The sequence below is a fragment of the Manis pentadactyla genome, chromosome 15 (genome assembly GCF_030020395.1).
Source record: "Manis pentadactyla isolate mManPen7 chromosome 15, mManPen7.hap1, whole genome shotgun sequence".
NCBI classification, from domain to species: Eukaryota; Metazoa; Chordata; class Mammalia; order Pholidota; family Manidae; genus Manis; species Manis pentadactyla.
The window spans coordinates 23,627,305-23,645,403 of record NC_080033.1 but is presented as its reverse complement, the minus strand read 5'-3'; the positions used below and the strand labels follow the sequence as shown (position 1 = coordinate 23,645,403).

General features: G+C 43.3%; 1 pseudogene; it reads left to right on the top strand.

Moving 5' to 3' along the window:
* The window catches only part of LOC118934425 (Y-box-binding protein 1-like), a 46,516-nt pseudogene that overhangs the window by 21,807 nt on the left and 6,610 nt on the right, over positions 1 to 18,099 (top strand).

Genomic DNA, 18,099 nt, shown 5'->3' with positions numbered 1-18,099 from the left:
GTCTGAGTCCCACATGCAAGGAGGTAGTATGAGTTGAAGCCCCAGATCTCAGGGATAAAATATGCCAGGAGCACAGGGAGGTAACACAGCACACAGGCTGTGATGAACACTGCCACGGGGACCAATTTAACACAAAGCCAAGTCCTCTGTTTTGATAAAACTTAAATGCTTGTCTTGAAAGGGGAGGTTACCATGATGACCCTTCCAGAGACAATGCCTTCACATGGGCCAGGTGTCTAAACTCTGGAGAATAACCATCTTCCTCTGTGATGATGATAAAAACACAATGGGGAGGCCGAACCTGGCAGCCCCACGGTGTTCCACAGAAAGCCTCGCTAGTTTTCAAAACAGGTCAAAAGTGGTGAAACAAGAACTTAGAGTTATACGACATCTTTTTTTTAAATAGGGTGCTTAGATCAACTGTTTTACTACGTAGATAAGATGTAGTAACAGATAAAAATGGCAAATGAATAGTGTGATAACTATAACTAGATTAGAACAAGTTTGTTTTTTTAAAAAGTGGGAGTATTCAATGATACATTAAAATATACCAAACCTAAACTTTCTCCATCCCCATCTTCTACAGCCTCTTAACTATTGTCTTCTTATGTCTCCAATCTATTTCTGGGTAACAACCCCAGAATCTGACAGAACAAGGCTGACTCTGAGACCTGCCATTTCCCAGGCATGACTACATTAGTCACCATCCCTGACAGGGACTCAGAAGGCTTAAGGAAAGCAGTTAGTGAATCTTTACAGAGGTGTGGGCAGGGTTATGGGGACCAACCAGGGGCAGTTAAGCACTTGGGGACCAACAACACTGGGAAACTATTATTCCTGGACCTGAAGGAGTTAGTGGTCTTTCTGGAATCCCGTGAAAACCAGACGGTGGAAGAGAGGCCTTCCACAGGAGCTGTGGCCTTGAGTGGAAAGCTGTCAGTTTGAGAATGCAGATTCTGGAGTTTAGTTCCTGCCTAGACAAGTTACATGCTTTGGTTTCCTCATCTGTAGGACATGGATAATTGTAGCTCTGGGAGAAGGGAGTTCCCCACTAGGGACAAGTTCCCAGTGGATTCGATATGACTGAGTAAAAGCAAGGACAAGAAGTTGGCAATTAAAGGAGCTTATTCTCATGGCTCATACTCTCATCTCTGGCACTGGTGGCTCTCTCAGTTCCCTCCCTGTTCTCACGGCTCCAAACCCCTGCTGCTCAGTGGCTCTTGGTCCCTTGGAAGCCCCTCTCCCTCCACACTGTCTCCTCCCCTTTCCCCTCCCACTGGGAGGAACTCAGTGGGTGAGTCCTCGGTGACTGGCAGACATCTGACCAATTATGTACCAGGAATGGAGAAGAGGAGAGAACGGGTGTTTCCTCTCACCCCTATCCTGGGCTGGCAGTCCCACAGCTGATCAGCTGCTCTGCCCTGGTAAACATCCCATAGATGTGATGTGCAAACAGGCTCATATATATGGACACTGGGTGCTATTAAAGCCAGGCAGGAATTCTGGTCAGAAATATCCATTTTCCCCACAATAATAATAACACAAACTTCACAGGGTGAAGAATTAAATTCAATACTCATTAAAACACTTGTAACAGTGCTTGGCACTATTCAAATCCTAAGTACTCAAATGTGAGCACCATAGTAATAATAGCTAAGGAAATTAACCATGCAAATTACTTTTTCAATGGCAAAATGCCTTCAAAGTTCTTAAGGAAAATTATTTCGACCCTAGAACTTCCAACCCAGGCCAACAACTATCGATCAAGTGTTTTCAAACATGGAAAGATTTAGAAAAATGACCTGCCAAGCACTCATTCTGAGGAAGTTACATGTGGATGCACTCAAATCACCAATGAGGTGTTCTGATGAGCAGTAGTCTCATGGTGTGAACCAATTTGTTTCTACAGATAATATAAATGCTCTATGGAATTCCTCTTTTTGAATTAACCTCTAGGCAGATCAAAAAGAACAAGTGGTTACAGGGAAAAAAAATCAATGTTTTTACCTTGAACATATGAAAAGTGAACAGGCTTAGAGAGCTTACTGGGCACTGATGAAACAAGATAGAAATTGAAGTGAGTTATTTAATGTTATGGAAGAAACCACCACCAAAAACAACAGAATGTAACTAGGAAGAGGGGGTGGAGGGGAGGGTACGAGCTCTGAATCCTCATCTTTCACAAAGGGAAGTCAGTCTCTAATGTCCATGGAATAGTACATCCATAACTAAATTAAAATACACCAACCTAAAATTTCTCCATCCCCATCCTCTACAGCTTCTTAACTAGTGCCTTCTTAGGTCTTCAGTCTATTTCTGCACTACCAGCACCTGGAGGCTGACAGAATGAGGGAGAGACACTGCACATTACAGTTGCAAAGGCATAGACTAAACAGAAAATGGTGGCAAGTGACGAGGGGAAGAAGTATGATGAGGCAGGGGACTGTTTCTATCAGGGGAAATTAGTAAGTTTTCAGCTATGTGTGCAAGTCAATAAAGCAATTTTGATTTTTCACTAAAGATTATTTGATTTCATGACATAAAAACACATCTTTGATAAGATTCAACAGATAGTTTTGCCACTTTAAAAAAGACCTGATCCACCCAAGGACAAGATGGTGATATACAGATTAAGAGACTTAACAGGCTTCTCAAGCAGCCACTGTGCACAGACCTTCTCTGGAAACTGATTATGACAGGCAAACTGAGAAAGCACTTGTATCACCTGAGCATTTCTGATTAGATATTTGATATTAAGAAACTGCAGAAGGGGATTAATGGGATAATGGTTCTGTGGAATTTTTTACAAGTCCCTTTTTAGAAATACATATTGAATGATCTACAGATTTTGTGGAGTCTGGGATTGCTTCAAAATCATCCAGTGGGAAGAGGATGCCAAACTGGCTATCAGCTGATTATTATTGAAATGAGGGAGTCATACTATTTTCTCAGCTTGTATGTATGTTTGAAATTTCTCATAACTAAGGACTTGGACTAGGGATGCCTATACTAACAGCAACAGTTTACATCTTAACATCTTTTTTTTTTTTAAGATAAAGCCTTAATTGGGGCAGAATCTTCCCTTCTAAGGGATTCAAACAAAAAATTCTGAACCGAAGGACCAGGGCTCCGCTGGCAATAGTCTGGGTGATGTGCAATAGAGACACCCAGGGCATAAAAGAGAACAAGTCGCTGCTCCCTGAAGCCCCAAGGACCCTCCCAAAATAGACCCAGGGCCCCAGGGTCCAGCCCCTGGTTCACTGGCTGGCTGGTTTGCTCTGCCAGGCCAGTATGCCACTCGAGAGCGGAGTAGGAGAAGGTGAGGGGCAAGCTTTGGGAGGAAGAGACAGACGTCAGATGGAACAGTGCGTACAGTGGGCACTTAATAAGTGTCTTGTCTGGCTGGTTGGCTGGGAACCAAAGCACAGATACTGGAGAAAGGCAGCAACTTTTCCCAGGAGATGAGAGAAGAGGTCTGTAAAGGCCATAATAAAAGTCTACATAATTTCCAACAAAAAGCCAAGTGTTCTCTGGCAAGAATCAGTGCCCATGTCCAAATAGTACTGCATTCCTCCGAGGGCCGTTCTGGCTAAAGCAGTTTCTGGGGTTCTTGTGTATCCAAAGCAGATTCCACAAGTGACTTTAATTTGAAGCTCTTCAGACAGTGGGGATGGCATATCTCACACTGGAACCTTTTAGGTTCTCTGTATTATTTTTCTTCTGCATTTATGTGTTGACTTGCACAGTGTGGCCACCGCAACATACCCAGTGTCATAAATATGCAAAATCATACAGCCACAATCATAGTAAAAGAATTTAAGAAAGAAAATACAACGTCAAAAATGCGACCTCTTAGCCGAGTGAAAAAGGCATCGCAGATGTAGCAAGATTCCGTGTAAGTTGCTCCAGCTGAGTTTAGACACTCCATTAGGCACTTAATTATCCCGAAGCTTTATTGATGCCCTATTAGAAGTAGCCCCGCCCCTCAGAATCCAATGGAAGATATGGGTCAACTCCCAGAGGAGGCACAGGTGGCGCTCAGTCGACAGTTCGCAGCCCGCCTGTCTTGGCCGTAGTCGCACTGCACCAGCCACTGCCCTGAGAGCCTCTCCAAGCTGAATTCTAAGTGTGCGTTTTCTTCCAGGGCTCCAAATAATCACTCTGCATGGCCCAACTGTAAGGATGTCAACCTTCAGCGGCAGCCAGCCCCCTCTCAGACCTTCAAGGGGTCACCATCCAAGCCGCTGGACTGAGCTGCCCCGGGGGGACTGAGTGACGGGGTCTGTCCCTCAGTAATACCTGTGTCCGGAGGCAGCCCGCTCCAGGTCCCTGCCCCGGTATCACCTTATATGACAATTATACTCCGATTAGTTTTTCATACCCTTGGTCAGAGCCATGCTAATTTGGATTCTTAGACATTAAAATCTTATAAAGTTCTCTAGTGATATTAATTCCAGTTTCTTACTTTGGGTGCCATAATGGAGAGAAAAGATGTGGCTATCGGCTTCCTATCCAAAGCAGATTCCTCAAGTGACTTTAATCTGAAGCTCTTCAGACGGTGGGGATGGCATATCTCACACTGGATTCAGCACCTTATTTTAAAACGTCTAAACAACCTATTTACGGAACGTCTTAGCACCTGCTCAACAGCCTTCACCTTCCCGGCAAGAACTGGAGATCAATCCGCCGCACCTAGTTAGGCGTTTCTTCTTTCAGACTCATCACCGTCGAAACATGACACTGTCCGAGCACCTCTGAACAGCCTAGACAAGTTGTGAAGCATCCGTCACCGCCCTCTGTCCAGAGCAGCTGTTAGCAGCTGGGCCTCCGGAGCTGCACCACCAGGAGCTCCCGTTACCGGCGGCTCGACCTCTCTGGATGTCACTTTCTCACCTGCAAAACGGAAGCACACACAACACAGCACCTGAGCCTTCAGTACATGTTGCCTATTTCCTATGAATACAGAAATAGAAAAAGAAAAAAGATACACTGAGTCATTCTAAAGTGGTAAAGTAGATATGTATATAATTATAGCATAATACAATAATAATACCAACATAATATACAGATCTATTATGTAATAATATGTCATATATAGTATATGTTTTTTTTCTTCTTCTTTTTCTTTTTTCTTTTACCATGTTAGAATGATTCCACAGAAGGAGACGCTTCGGTCAAGTTCTCTGCCTAATGGCATTCTTCTTGATTCTTGCTGCTTTTTCTCCCCTTGTTGGGAGCTATCAGTGTCTCTGTCTTTCTCCCTGTCCGTCCCTCCCTGCCTCTGACCCAAAGATAAGGGAGGAGATGCGATGAGATATCTAAGACCTGAAAGGACCAGCCAGGGGACTCAAGGAGTGCTTCCACCAGGGACACACAATGGTTGCCTTGATCTGGAAACTGAGGCACCCCGGCCCTTTTGGGATCCTATACCTTGAACTAAGAAGAGTACTGCCTGGGAATGATCCTGACTCTCAAAGCGAACTGGGTTCCTACTACACAGTGGGGATAGGGAGGCGTAGACCTGGCACCCACATGAGGCTTCAAAGCACCTCTTAATCCTCCCACATCCTTTAGTAAAAGGTAGTGAGTGAAAACGACCACAATCCATTTCTGGCAGGACTAAATAATCCAGACCCTTCAGGAATGAAGCTTTGGGTCAAACCCACAAGGGCCATAAGCCACAATCAGCTGAGGTCCTTGCTGAATGCAAAGGGAATGAGGGGGTAGCAGAAGTGACATGAATGCCACCTATCTCCACATGACCAGTGTCAAAAAAAAAAAGGCCTATAGTTGGTATGAGTGTATTCTCCTTGCTTTGGTATGAATGCATATGTATGTATGCATACAAGTTTCCCTGACTCCATTCCCCTCTTATCCACCATAAAATATACTGATAGTAGTTGCCGTGGACCGAATATCTGTGTCCCACAATTCATCTGCTGAAGCCTAATTCCTGATGTGATGGTGTATTTGGAGGTGGGGCCTTCGGGAAGTCATTAGTCATGAGGTGGAGTCATCATGAATGAGATGATGAAAAAGAAAAGACAACAGAACTTCCTCTCTCCCCCTCTTTCTATCTCTACTTCTACCTCTCTCTCTCCCTCTGCCACCACGTGAGGATACAGCAAGAAGGCAGACAACTGCACACCAGGAACCAGACCTGCCAGTGCCTTGATGTTGGACTTCCAGCCTGCAGAACTGTGAGAAATAAGTGTGTGCTGTTTAAGGCCCCCCAATCCATGGGACTCCATTATAGCAGCCCGAACTGACTAAGACAGTAGTAGTTAACCCTACATCTAAGTATTTAAGTTACAGAGAATCAAAGGTAGGTTGTGACTCAGGTAGGAGAGGAATGAACAAACAGGATTGCTTATCCTCTTTTGAGGAAAGGAGAGGGAATATTTTGGTTCTATGAGAGAAAGTTGCCGCCTGTAGGTGCAAACGTGATTCTGCTGTTATCTTTATTTGAAAACTTAAGTAGAGGTAAAGGAAGTGAGTGTGGAAGCCAAGATGACAATGGGGTGGAGTATGCTAGATTTTTTTCAACAACTTGGCACCACCACTCCAGTCTACGGCTGGAAAACCAGTTTTCTGCATGGTCTTGGGTTAAAGCTGGCCAAGAGAGGAGCTTGTATAACACTGAAAAGGACAGAAGTGAAGCAGAAGCCGTTACTCTTGCAAGGTCCTTCTGGTGAGACACTTCCTGATTCCACCTGCCATCAGCAAACAGCAGCCCGCTGAAGAGTGCTGAGCTGCACTCCCACGCAGTGTGGCCAAGGCAAACAACCTCTTTCGCACACCCAGCTTTGGGGATTTTCCCACAGGCTCTGACCCACCCAGCTGCACCAGTATCCCTAGCTGTTATGGTTAGAGACTTCCCACACCTCTACTCTAGACCTTCAATTTCCCACATTTGTGTAAGCTCTAATTCTCTAGAAAACCCTGGTTCAAATAAAACAAAATCAAATAATAAAGGGACAAAAGATGTGAACAATTCACAGAAGAACAACTATAAATGGTTCTTAGACAATGTGAAATGAAGCTCAACCTCATTTATTATAGCAAGACAAATGAAAGTTTCCCCCAAATACACTTTTCACTTATCCAACTGGCAAAATCCCATAGGTTTGACAGCACATCCTGTTGACAAGGCTGTAGGGAAGCCGCTTTCCTGCACTGGGGGTGGGGTTGCATGTAAAGGAGCCCTACATCTCCCTCAACAACAGCCATCAAAATTACAAAAGCATCCCTTACAACTTGGCAATCCCACTTTACAAATATTCATACCAGCACAAGTGTGTGAATAGGTATCTGTTCAAGTGTATTCATTGTAGTATTGTTTTCAATAGCAAAAGACGAGAAACCATCTAAAGTCTGTTAAAAATCAAATCAATTGTGGTAGGCTCATCCAGTGGAATACTATACAACTGTAAGAAAGAAGGAAAACATCAAAGCTCTTTACTTGTACAGAAAGATACCTAAGATATTGTTAGGTGGAAGGTGCAAGAGGCAGAACTACTTGTGGAATAAGCTATCTTGTGTAGCAAGGAAGAGAAGCAAAATAAGTTGAATTTGTTTGTATATGCATAAATAATCTCTAGAAGGGTATGTAAAAAACAAATGGCAGAGGGGGAATTGAGACAAAACAGAGCAGATGGGGGTAAGGATGGAAGGAAATCTCTTTGTATACCTTTTTTAATCATATGAACATATTTCCATTAAAAAATTAAACGTGCAAAAATTAAGTAGGAGTTGATTTAAGAAAAATAATTATTATTACACTTTGGCCAGCTCTTTTCTCTCAACCTATAATTTTCACCATATTCAAACCTGCAGAAAAATTGAAATAATAGTATGATGAAGAGCCATAAATCCTTCACCTAGGTTCACCACTTGTTAATGTTTTACCACATTTGCTTTATCACTCCCTATATATTTATACATATCTACATTTTTTGTTAACTGAGAATTGGCTGTAGAAACCACGACACTTGATTTCTAAGCATGCAGCCTCCGAAGAACGAAAACATTCCCTACAAAACACAAGTTATTGCAATCAAGAAATTAAACTTTACTATTAACTAATAAACAGCCCATGTTTAAATTTCCCAGACTGTCACAATTGTGCCTTTTATGCTTGTTTATTTTTAAATCCAAGATCCCATCAGTGACCACACACTGTATTTAGTAAAATCTCTTTAGTTTCTTTTAATCCAGAACAGTTCCCCAAGGCTCTCTTGGTCTTTCCTGACACTGATTTTTGAAGAACCCAGGCCTGTTGGCTTGCCAAAAGTCTCTAAATTTGGATTTTCCAGTTGATTCCTCATGAGGAGACTAAGGTTAAACATTTTTGGCAAAGATACTTGCGGGCTTTTCTGCCCTTCATCGGAAGACCTGTGGTGTTACCTGGGCCCATTGTTGGGGAGGAAATTTGATCATTCCGTTAAGGTGGCATCCACCAGATTTCTCCATGGTGATGACCTCCTTTCCTCTTTGAAACTAACAAGTCTTTTGGGGTGACACTTTGAGACTGTGTGACTATCCTGTTCCAATAACTTATTACTCAGTGGTTTAGCATCCATTGATAAGTTTTATCAAATAAATTCTAACAAAATTTGTTGCAAAAAGTGATTTTCTAGTTTTACTGTTTCTCCCACATGTATTAATTGTCATTCTTTATTATGGGGGTGGGGTATAAGGGACAGTATTATTATAACTCAAACTATTTTTTACTCTGTGTTATTAGCCATTACTGTCATTATTCTTTATGCTCAAATTGCCCCAGATTTGCCCGTCGGGATGCCTCCAAGTTCCTGTGTCTTTTTGCCACATTCTCATCAATCTTGGAGCATGTCCTTGAGTTTGGAAGCAAGATGTTCCAGCCTTAGTTTGTATATTTTCTGTTCCAGATCTGAAATCCACTGCTTTCCTTGAAGATTTGCTTCCTTTTAGTAGGGAATGGTATTCAGAGACCACAATCTGTTGCTAGATTTTCATTCCTTCCAGACCCTTTTAACTTGCTCACTCTGGTAAAGAACGGTCTTTAAACACCTCTGAACAATTTCTTTACCCAACCTTTATTTTCTTTCCCCCCATCTTTGGCATCAAATCCTTGAAGAGATGTTGGGTGCTCTGAAGACTAGAAACTATGAACCTAAATGGTACAACATTTGAACCTCTTCATTTCTTTCCTAGTGTGTCCCCCCAAGTTGGAATGGTTACAACTGAGCTATTTTAAAGACTACCTATAAAGAAAGGAGCCACAGGCAGTAGTTTCCCATTTAGATCATTTTATGCTTGGGGATAAACAAGTGGAGGAATTTCATGTAATACAAATCTGATTTGGATTTTAAAAGTCTATGTCTATGCATTGGTGTATGGGTGAGGACTTGATAATATGGGTGAATGTACTAACCATATTGTTTTTTCATGTGAAACCTTCATAAGAGTGTATATCAATAATACCTTAATAAAAATAATTTTTTTAAGTCTATGTCTAATTACTACTTATGACTCTAGTAAAAACTGACTTCATGCACTGTCACACTATGGTTTGAATACATAATCAGAAATGCAAAGCTTGATGCCTTTGATTTTAAGTTCCATAGCCAATGCCTCTCAGTTCACATACTTCAGTGGTTTCTGGGCTGAAACAACTTTTTCTAATTAGCAATCAAGATGTGCATGGTAGTTCACAACTTTCTCAGGGTTTGGACTACCCTACTGTGAGGAAAGTTGGGGTTCCTATAGCCAGGATCCTCACTGAACCTACACTGCTTATGTAACTGGCCTGCGGCTAGGCTATGGCTTCCACACCCGTAGGCAATAAGCTACTATTGACTGAATCACTATATAAAGAGCTCAGCCCAGTACTCTGGGTGGAGGCAGAGATGACGGAGGATTATAGACCTGCAGACTGTTGGATGCAAACATAACTCTAGTGCTTGACCTACCACTGGGAGAACAAGCCGGGTAATAAACCCTTTCACCCCAAGAATGTTCTACTGTCATTTCTCTGGTCACATTGAATCCATAGTGAACTTGCTTTGGGCTGAAACCCATTGGCAAGATATCTACGTAATGAGTTTACTTTTGTGTAAATTAATACATGATAAAGGATCCGTGGACATACAATGGGGAAATGACAGTCTCTTCAACAGATGGTGCTGGCAAAACTGGACAGCTACATGTAGGAGAATGAAACTGGATTACTGTCTAACTCCATACACAAAAGTAAACTCAAAATGGATCAAAGACCTGAATGTAAGTCATGAAACCATAAAACTCTTCAAAGAAAACATAGGCAAAACTCTTTTGGACATAACTATGAGCAACTTCTTCATGAACATATCTCCCAGGCAAGGGAGACAAAAGCAAAAATGAACAAGTGGGACTATACCAAACTAAAAAGTTTCTGTACAGCAAAAGACACCATCAGTAGAACAAAAAGGCATCCTACGGTATGGGAGAATATATTCATAAACGACATATCTGATAAAGGGTTGACATCCAAAATATATAAAGAGCTCATGCACCTCAACAAACAAAAAGCAAATAATCCAACTAAAAAATGGGCAGAGGATCTGAACACTTCTCCAAAGAAGAAATTCAGATGGCCAAAAGGCACATGAAAAGATGCTCCACATTGCTAATCATCAGAGAAATGCAAATTAAAACCACAATGAGATATCACCTCACACCAGTTAGGATGGCCACCATCCAAAAAGACAAACAAAAACAAATGTTGGCAAGGATGTGGAGAAAGGAGAACCCACCTACACTGCTGTGGGAATGTAAATTAGTTCAACCATTGTGGAAAACAGTATGGAGGTTCCTCAAAAAACTAAAAATAGAAATACCATTTGACCCAGGAATTCCACTCCTAGGAATTTACCCTAAGAATGCAGGAGCCCAGTTTGAAAAAGACATATGCACCCCTATGTTTATCACAGCACTATTTACAATCACCAAGAAATGGAAGCAACCTAAGTGTCCATCAGTACATGAATGGATAAAGAAGAGGTGGTACATATATACAATGGAATATTACTCAGCCATACGAAGAAAACAAATTCTACCATTTGCAACAACTTGGATGGAGCTAGAGGGTATTATGCTCAGTGAAGTAAGCCAGGCAGAGAAACACAGTATGAAATGATTTCATTCATCTGGAGTATAAGAACAAAGAAAAATCTGGAGTATAAGAACAAAGAAGGAACAAAACAAGCAGACTCACAGAACCCAAGAATGGACTAACAGTTACCAAAGGGAAAGGGACTGGGGAGGCTGGGTGGGAAGGGAGGGATAAGGGGAAAAAGGGGCATTTTGATTAGCACACATAATGTAGGGGGGAGGCCCAGGGAAGGCAGTACAGCACAGAGAAGACAAGTAGTGATTCTGTACCATCTTACTACACTGATGGTCAGTGACTGTAATGGGGTATGTGGTGGGGACTTGATAATGGGGGGAATCTAGTAACCACAATGTTGCTCATGTAATTTTGTATTAATGGTACCAAATAAATAAGTAAATAAATAAATAAATAAAAATCCTCTATATCAGTAAACTGTATAATAGTCTTAATATGTCGATATAAATAGCTGTTTAAATATAACTTTTTTTCAGAGCCTGCTGTTAAATATTTACCAGTATACTACTGGGCACAAGGGAATATTTTGGGTGGTGGAAATGGTGTGCATATTGACTGGAGTGAAAGCATACATTTGTCAAAACTCATCAAACCATTTACTTAATGTGTACGTTTTATTGCATGCAAATTACAGCCTAAGTAAAATGGATTTTTAAAGAAACAACATAAAACTGAAGACAATTGAGTGATAAGGTAATGAAGACTTCAGTGAATTCCACAGTAGCTGAGTCTTGAAAAAAATATTTTGGGGGTAACAGTAGAGTTTGCTTTTTAACTTTAAGCTCAGAGAAGACAAAAGTCGAAACTGCTCCTTTAACTCCCTGCTTTCAGCAGCCTACAAATTGCAGGAATCTGGAGTCACCTCTCCTGGGCCAGCAACCTTTGTTTCTGATCCTCTGAAAGTATCCAGGATCTCCCTGGTCTATTAAAATAATAACTGAGATGAATAGCGTTGCAGTAATTACCAGCTGGGAGGAAAGGAAATGTGTTTGGTGCTTTCAAAGCCTCTTTGATCTAAGTCTGATGGATTTCCCCCAGAGCACCCTTCAGCCTCAGCACTTCATGCAGGACGTGGACAGGAGCAGCCCCACCCACTATGGAGGCGCATCTTGGCCACTTCCCAGAAAGGAAAGCCAAGTCTGAAAGTTAAAGTAACCAAAAGGAGGGAAAAACCACAGATCTGGATGCTCTGTCCTTGTGAAGCAAAACATTTAGTTGGAAACAGCCAGTCAACCTGTCCCATAGCCTTTCTTCACAGTTTCATAACCCTCTATCATACATGTGTGGGTAAAATTGTAATATTTCCAGAATATCTTGCCTGGCTTTAGTGCGTCTGCATATCAACAGGATTCCTCAGGAGTAGAGAGCCGTAGTTCATCTCCATATCAGTGGGTATACATGGGCGACACAGGGCTTATCTGAACCTGAGAGGTTAGCAGAAGGTCTGGCTTGCTTCTGCCAGAACAGGAAATAGACAGCCCCAGACTGCAGTTTATAATCGATAAACAGATTTTAAACTTTATTTCTCCCTTTGACTGATTTCAGTTTTAGAGGTATTTTGCCAAGGGATTTCCTCCCAACATGTCAGTATGCATGTATATGATCTGTCGTTTTATACACACACACACACACACACACACACACACACATGAGCATATACTTGATATAAATCATATATGCAAGGTTTTATATCAAGACAAATGCTTGTGTGAAAGATGACAAATTGGTTTTGCCTATTTGTGAACTAAAACCCTACCTTTTGCATTGTCTTCAGCAGCCCAAGCTGAGTAGCTTAATGTCTCATGTCAGTTTATCAGTCATCAGGCATTTATGATGACTTCCTGGAAAGATGGGCATTATTTATTTTGTGTTTCTTTAATTGATCTGGGTAATCCCAGCTCCTTACTTCCACAATATGCCTCTTCTAGACCCAGCAGAGAAAGGATGTGTCTTGAAATTGTCACTTTCTTGTTATTAATATGTACTAGCCAGGACTATTTTGTTCAACATACATTAATTACCAGTTGATCTTTGGATTTTCACTCTGAAAAGATTCTTTCACAAAGAGAGCCTTTACGTTTTTAACTAATAATAATAATTTAATTAATTTCATACTTATTGCAAATTTTGGTGATTTTACAGTAGTAAATGCACTATTATTTAAGGACTAAGGGATCCATTTCTCATGAATCAAAACATTTCAGCACAACCCCAAGGGGAAAGAGATGTGGGTTTACTGAGAAGACAATTCAGCCCCAGAAGTTACCCTGTTCTCTGTAGCTCCACACAGGAGAGATGTGGGTCGCTCAGCACAAATTTGCTGCTACTTTCTTCAAAACAAGTCCCTGTCAGTGCTCCCTGGGTCAGGAAAGTCACTCAGGCCCCAGAGAAAGCCCAGGCACATCAGGGCTGCATAGCCCGGGAGCCAGGATGGAGGTGTGCACCTGGAAGAGTCCACCTGGAATCATGCAGGAAAATGTACTGTCAGGGCATGGAGGCAGGGCTTCGGACTGTCTAGGAATAAAGTGGTGGCCACAGGGCTTGGAATAAATGGTTAAATTTTTGGAAAATTTGCAAGCTTGTTGTTAAACATAGTCATTATTAAGAACTAAATTATTTGAGCATACAATTAAATAAATTGTTTTAAAATACAAAGGTAATAAATATCCTAAACATCATTCCTATTTATTTTATTTTTTACTCCCTTATGTGCTCCTGAGGTTATTTACGTCTGTTGTGGCATCTCAGTGGTGGGAATACAATTTAATGGTGTGCCCCCAGGCATGTCTTCCCAGTCCAACTCCCTGTTCCATGACCTCACATTGGTAGTCTGAAATTGGCCTTGATTAAAGCATTTACACCATGGAAAAGGGCAGATGCAACAAATCAGGGATTCATATTTGTTTTGTTTTGTTTTTTTTGTTTGAAGAGCCCTTGACACACATTCATCAGCCCACCACTGGATTTTGGCACAATTCTTTTGGGACAGGAGCAGACCGACTGAGCAGCAGATGGGCTGGTGAATGGCAGAAGGCACTCCTTGCAGAGTGGGTGGTTCAAACAGTGGATGGAAGTATCAAGAAGCAGCAAAGGGCTCGAGTACTGCCCAAGGGCCAAAGAAAATAAGAACTGAAAATTTCCTGGAGTCTGGGGAGATGCTGCAGCATGAAGGACCCTCCCCCAAGGAACTGCAAACCCCGGAAGCTCTAGAGAAAAATCAATGTGGCTGAAGAAAGAGTGCCCAACCATACCCCTGCTCCCAGCAAAATCCCCCAGACCCTGCTGATCTGTCCACACCTGTGGGAGTGGACTGAGGAGAAATGAGGCAGAGGAGGCTGTAGGTGAGTGCACAATGGGACTGCCCTCTCTGCAGAAGCTCCTATCAAATGGAGGAGGGGCTGAGTGAGCGTCTTCTCTTTCTTCTTTTGAGAAAGATCCAAGGGAGTTTTGTGGGCCTCTTAGTGGGCTGGTATATTAGTTTTCTGGGGCTGCTATAAAAAGTACCACAGACTGGGGGGCTTAAACAACAGAAATTTATTTTCTCACAATTCTGAAGGCTGGAAGTCCAAGATCAAGGTTTTCTTAGGACTGGTTTCTCCTGAGGCCTCTCTCCTTGGTTTGCAGGCGGCCTTCTCCTCTGTGGGTCTACACGTAGTCTCGTGTGTGTGTGTGTGTGTGTGTGTGTGTGTGTGTGTGTGTGTGTGTGTCCTATTGTTTTGTAAGTACACCAGTCAGTTGGATTAGGGCCCACTCCAGTGACCTCATTTAACCTTAATTACCTCTTTAAAGGCTCTATTTCCACATATAGTCACATTCTGAGGTACATAGGAATTTTTAGAGGACACACTCAACCTGTAACCGCCAGGAATATGAGGAGGCTCTGGAACAAGGATGGGATGCTGGAGGCCAACTGGGAGCAGCCGGCCCCAGGGGGGCAAGGATGGGGTCTCTGTCTCTGCGGGATAGTGCGCCCACCTGGGCTGCTGCTGTGCGGGATCCTGGGGCCAGCCAGGAGCAGCCAGCGCTGGGTGACAGACCGAGGAACTCTGTGCTCTGCAGGCAGGCCCAGCATCCTGTGTGCCTTGTTTCCCAGATGCCCAGCACTGTGCCTGCCACTTAGTAGGCTTGCAATAAAATGTTTCTTGAGTGAATGAATGAGCATGCTGCTAGAAAGAGAAAAAGAATCCCCTTCTCAGTACTTTTCTTAGGGACAGGTGAGAGTCCTTCTGGTTTTATTTAAGGACAGGTAAGAGCCTACTCCGTTTCCTTTAAGGTTGGCTCTGTCTGGATCAGGCAGGTGAGGTCTAGGATTAAACTTCATTCTGGCCCCCGATCATTCAGGACCCAATATCTGCATCAAGTCCCCCAGAAGTAGGGCCCAGAACCCAGAGCTTTCCAACAACTCAAGGGAGTGTGCATAGCCTGCGAGGAAAAAAAAATTACCAGTATCAAACTGGAGAAAAAAATGGAATGTCAGGATTAATACACTTGATGAGACATAATATGTCGACTAGTTTTCATGCCCATACATTGCCACTTATTATTTACTTATGCATTATCTTTCTGTGGGATAGGGGTGCATTTCTATCTTTGGACATTTCATGTTGTAGAGGTTCTAAAAGCCAAGCCTCTGGGGCCCCACAGGTTCTTAGGCTGTCCTTGTGCCTGTTCACTTTGCAGCTGTGAGAAGTCCTAGACAGGGTAACGGCCATGACCTGGACCTCAGGCGTGGAGGTCTCACCCAGGAAGGAAGCTGCTGTCTCAGCAAGTAGCCACAAAAGGTTGAGCAGAGCAACTTCTGAAGTAAAAGACTCTATCGCCGGTTTAAGACAAGAAACTATTTTCTTACTGTTTCCTCTTGGTCCCCCTCCCCCCCAGGCATGATGACAGCTGCTCTGTAGGTCAGGATAAAGGTTTCTTCCCACTAAGAGTGGTTTCAGAACTTGGCCAGTTGCTTTGAGAGGGAAATGAGAAACTGGGAATGTTTCAGAAAGAGGCAAACATTTTCCTCTTTTCCCAGGAAGAGCACAGAGTGAGGAACATCTGTGGCACAGCTCAGTCACAGAATGACCCTGGATCCTAATATCTGACATCATGGCTAGCTTTAACAGTCAGCCCAAAGGATTTTTGCAAAAGATGCCATTCAGTGTACTGCATGCAACTATATGTAAAGTAGTCCTGCTCTGAGCTGAGAAGAATCAATATCTATTACTTAGAAACAGATGAGAAGGCGAATCAGCAGCTGCTAGACAATGAGATGAAATTACGCTCCACAATGTTTCTTGCTCTTAGATTTTTTTTTTTTTAAACGGGCCAAATTCTCCTTCTGCCACTAGCATCTTGGAATTGTCAGTGAGTTCACTGAAACTTTTGTGTAACACAACTGATCAACAGCAGGCTCATGGCTAAGAAAGTGATGTGAACTTACTAAGACATAACCTTTAAGGGTGGGTGGTAACTACCTAATTCAGAATGCGGTGCAAACAGCTCTGGAGCCCTAGCAAGCCGCCAAACTTGCTGCAGTTTCTTCCTAGCGAATCCGGGCAGATGGCACCATAACGGAGCATGAATTTACAGCAACAGAGACGGACGAGGGAGATTAAAGCTTCATCTGTAAGGACATACTGAGTGGTGAAAAAAATTATTGTGTTTTCTGCTTTGTATTATAATGAGAAACTCGATCTCTTTCGATAGAGTGTGGGCTCCCTCTGCTGCCCGCAGGAGACACCGGGACTCCAGGCACGCCGGGCTCCTTGGGGACCTGAGAGGAGCAGGTGGCCTGTCCTGGGAGGAGAAAGATGGGAGGCTGACCATGGCAGAGGGACAGACTTGTTCCGTAATCTCTGTCTCTGTGGGATAGTGGGCCAACCTGGGCTGCGGCAGCAGTAAGCAGCAAGAAGTGGAAGTCGTGTCTGTCTCTCTCTTTCTGTCTGTCTCTCTCCTTTTCTCTTCCTCATAGACACTGCCAGAAGTTCCTCTGGTTCTATTTCCAGCCCCTGCCAACAACTCAGCTAGTTGCATGGGTTGTGCCTTGTCCAAGGACGGCCAGGCAGCCAAGGAGACTGTATCACCCAGGCTTGTCATCTTCCCCCATCAGTGGGCAGGGCGTCCTAACACACCTGGCCACATCCCACTCCCAGCCTCCCACCATGGGTTCCAGTTCAACAGCTGCAGCTTCTCAGCAACAGGACACTTTAACGTAGCAGCCTCCACCAGAGCAGAAATATTTTGGCCAAACCCAAAAGTAAATCCCTGAACTCCAGCTGTTTCTATTACCAAGGCAGGGGTGACAGATCACAACCCGTAACCCCTGGAGATGGATTGGGGTGTGGAAGTGGATGAGGCTCGGAGGTGGGGGCCAGGTACCATTCTCTCTGGAACTGAGACCACACCTGCTGCTCTCTGAACCATCAATCCATCAACCACCCTAAGCAAAGCAGTCGGAATTAAGAAAGTAAAAACACAACAACTGTGGGCTCCTTAGGGGAAGGAGCTACCCCCTCCCCAGGTTGCTCCACCCCTACACCCAGGGTGAGCTGGCTGACATGAGTGTCCCGTATCAGGAACCTCTGTCTACATGGCTTTTACGTCTCTGGGATATGGGGGTGGAAAACATCATTATGTCAGATCCTGAAATGAGTAGATTGGCTTCCCTGATGATTCACCCTTCTCTCCAGTAGCAGTTGCAAAGTGCCTGTCACACCTCAGGGAATCCGGTACTTCTGGATTGGCTGACAGCAGCCATCAGGGCAGTTTAGCCTAATCAGGGTGATTTACCATACTTACCCACTAGCTGGAAAACTTATGCGGGGCTCCAGCAGGTGTTATGGGAGATGGGCATGAAAAATATAATCTATAATATGGACCCCAGAGCACCAGTGAGGAGCTGTTCACCATAAGAATGAGAAATCTAGTGCTCCATACAGCTCCCCCATCTCTCTTTGGGTCCC